Source organism: Maniola jurtina, chromosome 19 (genome assembly GCF_905333055.1).
Source record: "Maniola jurtina chromosome 19, ilManJurt1.1, whole genome shotgun sequence".
Classification (NCBI taxonomy): Eukaryota; Metazoa; Arthropoda; class Insecta; order Lepidoptera; family Nymphalidae; genus Maniola; species Maniola jurtina.
In genome coordinates this window covers 9,227,809-9,238,970 of record NC_060047.1, presented here as the reverse complement: position 1 = coordinate 9,238,970, position 11,162 = coordinate 9,227,809, and the positions used below count along the sequence as shown (strand labels likewise).

Here is an 11,162-nt window from a genome sequence, read left to right as displayed (position 1 = left end):
AAATGTAACCTCTACATCACTTGACATAAAGCCTGAAGTCGCATAAAGTATTATAAAGCTATAATATATAGATATTTGCTTCATTATTCATGTTTCGCGTTATGGTGTAACTGGAGAAAGGCGTCACGTACGATCATGAATTTAGAATGCCCTTGTTTTAACCTAGCGCCTTAAAATTGGAGCAGGTATGCTGGCGGAAAATGCCCATATTTCATCCTCAATCTACGTTAAGGCTAATAAATCCTAAGGTTGCTAGAATCTGGACACTTTAAGTCAGAGAAGATAAACCTTTCTAACACACTTTCACAGACATTATAAAAGATGAAACTTTTTATACATACTTATTATTTTTTCCTTACTTCAATGAGTACTTATATAATCTAACATCTTATTCATATTAGACAGTATAGCATAGTAACACTAATATTATAAAGGCGAAAGTTTGTATGTGTGTGTGTGTGTGTGTGTGTGTGTGTGTGTGTGTGTGTGTGTGTATGTTTGTTACTCCTTCACGCAAAAACTACTGGACGGATTTGGCTGAAATTCGGAATGGAGATAGATAATATCCTGGATTAGCACATAGGCTACTTTTATCCCGGAAAACCAAAGAGTTCCCACGGGATTTCAAAAAACCTAAATCCACGCGGACGAAGTCGCGGGCGTCAGCTAGTATTTAAATAAAATTGTCTTGCGATAAAAAAAAAGATCTGTCCTGATAGAGACTTCGGCCGTTGCTAGTTACCACTCGGCCGATAAAGCGTAAAACATAAGTCATCTGTCTTATTGCGTCGGGGTTTAAAAATAACCCTTTAGCAAGAGCAGCGATTTAGCTTAGGAGGGTAATTTATGAAGAATATAATTTCTAATCCACTATAAGTGCCCGCTGGCTCCGGCATCGTAATTGTTTAATTACTTAAGCTTGTCTCTTCTTACTATAAATTAGCAGCCATTACTCTACGTCCAATGACGTCATAAACGGTTATAAAGTAGAGTGAAGCAACTCTTCTTCATGGAGTTACTCGTACAAGAAAATTACGCTTTATTTTTATCTTGAACTGCAGATGATTTTTCCTTAGTTTGCTTAAAAAATAAACAAACCGTGAGTCGGGGAAACTTGTCAGCATGTCAGCAACGCGATTTAACCGGCGCTTTAGACCTTCTGGAGTTAGGTTTTTTACTTTTATCAAAATTTAATTTAATTTATTTTATTTTTATTTTTTACTAGCTGATACCCGCGACTTCGTTCGCGTGGATGTAGGTTTTTTAAAATTCCCGTGGGAACTCTTTGATTTTCCGGGATAAAAAGTAGCCTATGTGCTAATCCAGGGTATAATCTATCTCCATTCTAAATTTCAGCCTAATCCGTCCAGTAGTTTTTGCGTGAAGGAGTAACAAACATACACACACACACACACATACAAACTTTCTCCTTTATAATATTAGTGTGAAGTGTGATTTGTACCAGAAAGTTGTAACAATAAATACAAAAATAAGAAAAAGTGGACAGGGAAGCACTTATCTCTATAAGAGATCTCTACCAGTGACCCTTGGCAGTGCGAGAGGTTGTAAAGGGAGTGGACAGTTTGCTGTAACAGGGTCGTACTATGGGCCGCGCTTATAATGTATAGTTTTCTTCTCCATTCGATCTTCAGTTGTGTGGTCCTTATCGAGTCACTTTCTGTCACTTTTCTTGTATAATATATCATATGTCCATAGTGCTGGAGGGCTCTTATTACACTGGCGAATTTACTTACCTGTAACAAATAACAAAACAAAATTAAGTATATGTTTATTACTAACAAATATAAGTATTTGTCGTACTTATCGTCGCTTAATTTTGCCACTTACGTCTTACACCACGTAAGTCAACATTAGCAAATTTACAGGGGCGCGAATTTTTTTTTCTTTCGATTTTCAAATTTTCTAGCAAGTGGCATCAAGATGTCAAATCCGCCAAGAAATGACTTAGTTACTACGTGGTTCTGATAAAACTGCGCTTTTCGCACAGAATATTTATTATTATGAGAATTTTGACTAAAGGATAAAATAGACTTTTGCCATTTTAATATTGTTGACATGAAGGCACCCAATTTATTCTGAAAAGATATCAGAAAACGACAATTAATAAGCATCATGAAAAATATTTCAATATTGCCGAGTAATTCGTCAAATATTAGCTTAATTTCAACTCAGTCATCGTCGTGATATGACATATCTGTCTACGCCAGCCACTTATTTAATCTTCCCTAATATTTTATGCGTGATTTATGGTTCAATTACTTGGATCCACTACGAACTATCTTGAACTCTATGCTGCTGTGTTAAGGGTGTTATTAATTATTGAAAGTTAATTAAGTTACTCAATTGGCCTCCTTTTGTTGAGGAGTTTTGATTCGGCGGCAGTTGAAAGGCGCTTTTCATTAAGAAATGGAAGGATGTGGTGATGACATCATTTCATAAAGATAAAGTTTTTGCTAAATCTGATACAGCACTAGAAAGGGAATTTACCCGAAATAACTGTTAACAATTTAGCATTTTTTATCTCTTTTCTTCCCTGCTAGTATTGCCAATCAAGAATTTTTTATTAAAACGTGGGAAGTGGGACACCAGTTAAAAGTTTGTTAAGCAACTTAAGTTTTTAAAAAAAAATGTTAATTAACAACAGAAAACAAGAGATAGCAATAAGTCAAAATAATGAATCTGATAACATTTCGAGAGCTGATCCAAAAAAATCTTTCCAGGAAAATGCTTTTAATCAAACGAGAAGGAAAATTTATTGGAAGTCAGCCGTAACGTAGACAACCGCTTTTTGTTTGAAACCGATTGTGTCTGCCAACGGCTATATTTTAGACAGTGAGCTAGCTAAGTGCTACTCGAGTTTAGTTCAGCCTAAAATTCGAATCGAGGTGATGATATTATAATTGGTCATACTTACTCCGAGTTTCGTAGGACCGTTTTGTTTAACGGGACGTCAGTGTTACCATACTTTTGAAATGTAAATTATTGCTTAGGTTACTACTTAGTAACAGAAACATGGGGTAGCCTAACCTATGACTCAATTTGCTACCAACAATTATATTTATCGGTTAAGTTACCTCATTTTTCTGTTAAAGTTGCAACTATAGGCAGAGTTCCACGCCGGCACAGCCAGGCTTATACATACTTGGCGAAAACAATCAATATTTCTAAAATTCCAATCAACCAATCATTATCGATAGTCTGCGATAGACGTTATGGCGAGATTTAATTTATCAGTGATCAAATTCTCTCTTGTAATCCTACAAAACCAAGCTGATACGTTGAGTAAACAGCCTTTTTTTTTAATACTTTATTAGGCTTGCGTTTGTTTGCAATCACACCAAATAGTGGGTGACGATGCAGCCTAAGGTGGAGCACACCTGCCTAAAAGGTGCCTATCCACAGTTCTAAAGTTACGTTATATTTTTGCCAATCTTTTTCGGGCCGATTATTATTATTATCGGTAGTCTGCGCTAGTTGTTATCCTTTCAGGGCGAGACATAACAAAGCTTCGTCGAGCGCCGACAACAAGGTCGTTTATAAGCGACGCTGGAACAATCGAGCATCAATCACTATCTTGATTCCATCACCGACTTCCGAATGATCGACGATTATGGTGTTATGGATAGTAGAGTGAAGATCTTCTAGGTCTTTTTATAGGTCAGATTCTCTTTGATAATGCAGGATTGACATACACAGTATAGGATATAAGTAGAGAAAAATGTGTTATTTTTGCTAGATTTCAACATACAAACAAAGACAAATAATACCATATTGTTTACATACAAAGCATAGAAAATATACAGATCTATGTCCTTCAGTTGTCTCCCAAATAGAATAATAGGACATTATTGCAAAGGCCGGGAAATAGGCAATTGCAGGTCGAGTATGAGTTTGAAGGCCGAGCCGTAGGCGTGGACTTCTCTAAATACGAGACAGGCAATTGCCATTTCCCGCCGAGGCGTATATAGTGCTTTTCTTAAAAGAATGCAGGGAATAATACATTTCGAAAGATTTGACATCCTTCTCCGTCCCTCAAACAGATATCCTGCCTTAGAAATAGGCAGCATTTATTGGGAAGCATTACATTTATAGCCAAGTATATAAAATAAATACCAACACCATAGAAAAGTAATATTTACCATAATAACAATGATCGTTGGTTTTTATTTTTGTTGAAGGAAGCATGTTATAAGAATCGAGAAAAAAGTTTCCCTTGTTCCGTTGTTTGTCCGTTTGTCAAGCAAATTGGGTTTCTTCCCTGTAAGTTCATAAAAAATCGCTTTTGTCTTTAAGGATTAGTAGGGTATTCCTAAACTAATGTTATAATCTCAACAGAGTCCAACAAAGTCTAAAGAATTCAATTCCAAATTCATATTTATCCTATTTTTAAATGGCGACATTTTAATATTTTCCAGTCCTGCGCGGAAATAAGTCTACGTGGATAAAAATACGAAAGCAATTTCTTTCATAATGAGACTCTACAAAAGACTAAAATAGAAACGAAAAAATTGGGCAAATTAGTGTTATACAAAGAGGTTTGTGAAATAATACAGAGCTGTGAAAAAATATAGACTCAACAATATTTTCAATTTTTATTATAAAATAAGTACCAATTATTAAATATCGTTTCATTTAGTAAATGCTACAAAGTCATTACTCTCTTCATATAAATAGATCATTTTTATATTTTTGTGTGATGAAGAAAAAACCAAATAATAAAAAAATTCAATGGATGTTCGTAGTGAAAAATTATAAACTCAGCGTACATAATGCATGTTATATTTAGCTAATATTTTGTCCATTTACCCTTATTTTTAATAACGTCTATTAATCTGTTAGGTACGCTATCAATTAACTTCTTTATTACAGTGGGTGAAAACTTCAGACCAAGAAAATTGCAATCTCTGTTTGAGTTGTTGAATATCATTTATAGGAGGCTTTTCTCTATCGTAAATTTTCCTTGCTAGGATCCCTCACACATTCTCCATCGGATTTAATTCCGGATTACACGCTGGCAATTGTAATGTCAATATACCAAAGTCATACAACCACTTTTTTGTACTTTTAGCAACATGTATTGGAGCATTATCCTGTTGAAAAATAATATTTTCGTCTTCAGTCAGGGTTATGAAAGGTAAAAGGTAATCATGTAGCAGATCTTGATAATTAGCAGCGTTCATTCGACTATTACAAAACGCCAATTCTGTCTTTAGATGGCCAGTGATGCCACCCCATACCAAGACTGATCCACCTCCGCGTGTTCAACGTGACATTATTTTTGTGTCGTGTCTTAAATCGTGCCAGTAATATTTGAAACCGTCAGGATCATCTAAATTAAACTTCTTTTCATCACAAAAAATAACTTGTTGCCAAAAATCATGTCCTTTTTTTAAAAAAAATTCTGCGAATTTAAGTCGGTCTGCAATGTGATGTTCTTTCAAGGCAGGTTTAAAGATATTTCCGATATTTCAAATATCCGGATGCTTTTGCACACTTCCTAATAAGACTCGGATCACAATCTAAGTTATATCTGTGCACCAGCGCCGATGACGATGCTCCAGTGTTCGACAATTCCCTTAAAACGGCGCGTTTCACCGTAGAAGAAAACTTAGGAGGTCGGCCAGATCGTTTACTTTTGCCATAATTTTCAATTCCTAGCTTCAAAAAGTTCTTTACCACACTCTGTGATCTACCAATAATGTGGCCTATTTGTCTTTGAGTTTTACTACAGCTTCTCAAATCGATAATTCTGTGTTTTTCTATATCACTTAATTGTTTACCAAGAGGCATTATCCAAGGTAATTAAAATATAATCACCACAAAAAATACAAACTCGTCAATATAAACTTCTTAAATAACAAATAAAAGATGCAAGCACTTTCCCTTATCACGTTCTAATTGCGACTGAGTTTATAATTATTCACAGTGCAAGTCGATACGTGTGACAACAAGCGTTGCGCTCGACGTCAAGGTCAGGCAGAGACAAACCGTATTATACGTACCATGTATGTGGGCATATTTAGTATTAGATGACTTTGTTAGAGCTTAAGTTTGTAGAGTTAAATTTTTAAAACATTGATAAAATGATTTGAGTCTATATTTTTTCACAGCTCTACATATTTTCCCTCGTTCTAATGATAAAAGCAAACCATGTGCCTTGTTAATATTGTCATTTTATTCCAAGAGCCCACGAAAAATTCCGATTAAGTGATTGACCAAGGCTCAAAGTTGGAAACTATAATATTAATTTGTAATGGTTCATCTGCGTAACACAAGACGTATGGCAAACAAGACCTGTGAACAGATCTGTGGAAGGTTTAAGGTTTATAAATGGTGGAGGTGGAAAACAACTTCACTACTACTTACATATTCAATTCCAAAATCATAAATTTGCTAATTTTAGGGCTCCGTGCCTAAACGGCAAATATGGAACGCTTATTTCTCGGACTTTCTCCGTCCGTCCGTTCATCCGTCTGTCTGTCTGTCACAGTAACACCTGATTTAAGTTTTGAAAGATTCCGTTTTGTATTAGGTCTACGTTATATTGTGTTTGAGATTTTCTGCGTAAGTTCTCTCTATAGAGAGAACCTATAATGCATAAGTATTAATTGATCCAGTAGTTTCCCCTTCAGAAGTTCGATCTCAGTGAGAAAAGAAGAACCATCTTATGGTTACATTTTGTTAAGCCCCACCTTAAAAATTTCCACTGTCTCTCAAACCATTTCAGCAGTCATAAAAGAAGAATGAGCAAGACACAAGAGAATTTCCCTTCCAAATGAGCCGTTCGTGCCGAGCAAATAAAACTTTATTCACGTCGTTTTAGAACCGTCCAATTATTATAGACGGTATGAAATGGAAACATTTATTATTAATATAGGCTAATTAGGTTAATACAGGGTGTTCCTTTTTAACAAATGCTCTTTGCATGTAGTCTGTAGAGATATGTAGAGGGAGCCTTTAGGGATGTGTTAATAAGGCAGGTAGCTATAGACACACGTAAATTAGTACCTTAATAGGTTTGTTTATGCAGCAAACTCCGCTAGTAACCATTGTATGACGTATTCGTAGTACATGTATGGCTGGTTTAACTCGATGTATAAAAGGTGACCTCTATTAGGAAAAATCCGTATCAAAGAATGCATCGAAATAACTTAAGTAACCTATTAGAACTTAAGGAAAATTATTAGACTAAGCATTAATTCTTAGAGTACGTGAACAGCTTATAATTGTAACATTCAATTTTATCAATAAAATTGATCAATAATTTCGCGTCTAACTTCGGCAAACAAGTTGAAGTCGAAAAAATCGTTCTATCTGAGAGCCTCCGTGGCATGCGATGCGTATATAGTTAGGTACACAAAAACAATGTATTGTGGAAGAATTCCTCTTCCGTGCAAAGCCGGACCGGGTCACTAACCAAATAAAATAAAGTTGGAAAAGTTTTCTGCGCGTTCTCCAAGTTGTGGTCCGCGAACGAAACGCCAAAGTATGTAATTATGAATTATATATATCGACTAGAGAATGCCCGATTCGTACGCGTGCATGTAGGTTTTTGAAGATCCCGTAGGAACTCTTTGGTTTTCCGGGATAAATTTTTCTAGTCAATAACATGGACGCAAGCTACCTCGGTACCAAACATACAAATCGGCTGAGCGGATGGGCCTTTAGAAATCCCGTGGGAACTCTTTGATTTTTCGGGATAAAAGCTATGTCCGTCCCCGGGATATAAACTAACTTTGTACCAAATTTTGTCAGAATCGGTTAAACTGTTGGGCCGTGAAAAGGTAGCAGACAGGCAGACAGACAGATACACTTTCACATTATAATATTAGTGTGGATGGATTGTAGCTCCGACAAACTTCTGCAAGTAGGTAGGTAGTTCAAGTTACAGTATTGTCTGAATAATTCATAGAGCGAATACCTACTTAAATGATGATAACCTCATAGTTGAGACAGTATCCTTTTGTGCGCAGAAGCTGGAACTTTGCATAAGTTTTGATACCGATACGTTGAATAAAGCCGAAGTTTGCAACCTTTGGGAAAGGTCTGTTTTGTGAGTAAAACCAGGTATATCTACTTACTTATTTGTTCAAATTCCTAGAAACCTTAGCAGGCTTTATTACAAAACAAAATTAACGAATTTCTTAAGGTACATTTTGCTTAGGTATTATAAAACAATGCACATGCAATACAAAATTCAAGTTGCTCTAATTTGCGCGAATCGCGTGAAAACTGAAAACGCGCATATAAAAAGTTTTCCTTACAATTTCATGTCTCTGTATAATATTACTTGACTATTCCTGCGACATCATATGCATTGATGTAAGTTTTTTGAAAATTCTACGGGATTTTCTGGGATATAAACTAAGCCTTTGTATTAGTTCAGGGTATAAGCGGGACCTAGAGTATAAGCTATCTCCAACCCAAATTCCAGTCAAATTCTGGCGTAAACAAACATACATATACTTTCATATACTCCATACTTATATTATTAATGCGAAAGTGTGTCTGTCTGTCTGTCTGTCGGCCCAACAGTGTAACCGATTCTGACGTTTGGTACAGGGTTAGCTTATATCCCGGGGACGTACGTAGGCTACTTTTTATCCCGGAAAATCAAAGAATTCCCACGGGATCTTTAAAAACCTAAATCCACGCGGATGAAGTCGCGGGCATTCTCTAGTTTATAATATTATTACCAGAAGATGCCCGCGACTTCGTCCGCGTGGATATAATAATAATGTTTTAAAAGTCCGTCGGGAGCCATGGATTTTTGAGATAAAAAGTAGCCTATGAATAGAATAAAATAGACTTTTATTCAAATAAACTTTTACAAGTGCTTTTGAATCGTCAAAAACAATTTACCTACCACTGGTTCGGAATGCCGTTGTGTGTTAATCCAAGGTATAATCTACGTCCACAAAGTTCAGCCAAAACCATTGAGCGTATTTTCGTAAAAGATAACAAATATACACACATACAAAATTTCACCTTTATATATCAGTGTGATATTAGGAGTAGGATGCACTTGCAAGCGATTCAGTTGACTCACATTCTAAATGCACACAAAGTAACGAAGTTATCCATAACCTATTTAAATATGTTAACATTTCTCTGTAAGTAGTTTTCAGAAAGTTTTCCATAAAGTACAATCATTCTCAACCCTCAACAATGTAATATTACGGCGCTAACGCAACATTATGGAAACTACAAGGATTTTCTCAACAACGTCATACCTATACTTTGCACAGCAATTGCAGTCATACTTTAGGCTTTATGCAGACTTTATGGTATGAACCTGATGGATATTAATGCGTGTACTACTTTTGCAATGCATTTATGTGCTTAAGAGACACAATAAGGAGATTTATCTTACGAATACAAAGGTTTATTGTTATTGTAGTTAGAGCAAAATACCAGGATCCTGGCGGTTCTTACCTATTTTCTGAGAAACAAAATGTGTGGAACAGAGTATTATTATATGTGATATCTACTAACTTAGAGAGATATGAACTTTCATTCCTTTTTCACATTAAATATAGAATTGTTCTTTGAAAACTTCAGTTACAGAGGCCCAAGTTTGTTTGATATTTTCTTAAGTTAAATTAATATGTCACTGGCGAAGTCCGCAGGTTGTGCAAACTCGAAACTTTCCGGGCAGAGATGACTTTGGCAGAGACAACAGCGCAGTTAGGCCAGCCTTATTTATTTTTTGTTGCTGTGCCCGTATTTCGATTTTTAATTTTCCTTGCCCACCACGGGTCTAAAAGAATGACAGTGCCTGAATATTAGTGCTCTACTCAAAAGCTAACAAAACTACGTTATAGGAGAGTAAAACATAATATTCTTTCAGATGTTGCCATGAGTGAAAGTAAATAATCAATTAAGTAATATCTAAGCATCAAATAACGCACCCATTCGTTTGCTTTTTCACCGTTTGACTTTGAACTTTTTGCAAAAAAAATACTATTTTTTTCTGGCGACTCCATTCATCTAGGCAGTTTAGACTTTGTTCAAACTGTAATCATAGCCTGTAACATTAATATACCCATTGTTTCGAGAAAACCGTAGGCGACGGCAAACGGGGAACTTCTTAATTACTCGCCGATTGAACAGAGTGATATAGGAAATTAATGAAATTAATTACTGCTCGCGGCAGTTTCAGTTCAAATTATTATTAATTAGATAGATAAAACGTAAAAGGTTAAAGGGAATTGATTTCAAATTTATCTCGTTGTTAAACAACATAAATTAACTGATGTATGTATAACTCAAAATTTAAAAAACCCCCGACACAAAAACCTCTATAAGAAAACTAGAAAAGAGCTAATAACTTTCAAACGACTGAACCGATTTTCTTCGATTTATAGCTAAGAACATTCTCGATCAAGCCATCTTTCAAACAAAAAAACTAAATTAAAATCGGTTCATTCGTTTAGGAGCTACGATGCCACAGACAGATACACAGATACATACGTCAAACTAGTAAAAGTAGTCTATGTGTGAATTACATAGCCTATTTTAATTCCCAGCTAAATCTGTAGGCATTGTGGTGTAAGCCGTTTTAAGGACTAACAAACATTCAAACATCAAAATTTTCAATATTACTAGAGGACGCCCGCGACTTCGTCCGCGTGGATTTAGGTTTTAAAGATCCTGTGGGAACTGTATGATTTTCCGGGATAAAAAGTTGCCTATGTTAAAGGGATGCAAGCTACCTCGGTACCTTTCATACAAATCGGCTAAATAGATGGGTTTTGGGAATTCCGTGGGAACTCTTTGATTTTCCGGTAGCGCGAACTGTTGCGCCGTGAAAAGGTGGTAGCAGACAGACAGACAGACAGACAGACAGACAGACAGACAGACAGACAGATAGACAGACAGACAGACACACTTTCGCATTTATAATATTAAGTATGGATTAGGATTAGGATACCGAATTTGGTCAATATTTCAGCTGAATTTTATTTTATTCAGAACTTGGTAATGGTTCACATCATTACAGAACATAAATGTAAGTACCTACTTTGTTATTCAATTGGTTGAAAATGTCTTTGGAAAGCATTTTAAAACCCTGTTCCAAAGAATATTCCTGTTACTGGGAAATTAGTATCCATATTATAAATGCAAAGGTATGTTTGTTT

At 35.7% G+C, this 11,162-nt stretch overlaps 1 protein-coding gene across 2 annotated transcripts in view; it reads right to left on the bottom strand.

Moving 5' to 3' along the window:
• Nucleotides 1–11,162, bottom strand: part of LOC123875184 — a 494,986-nt gene that overhangs the window by 275,237 nt on the left and 208,587 nt on the right. The gene's annotated exons all lie outside the window — the stretch shown is intronic.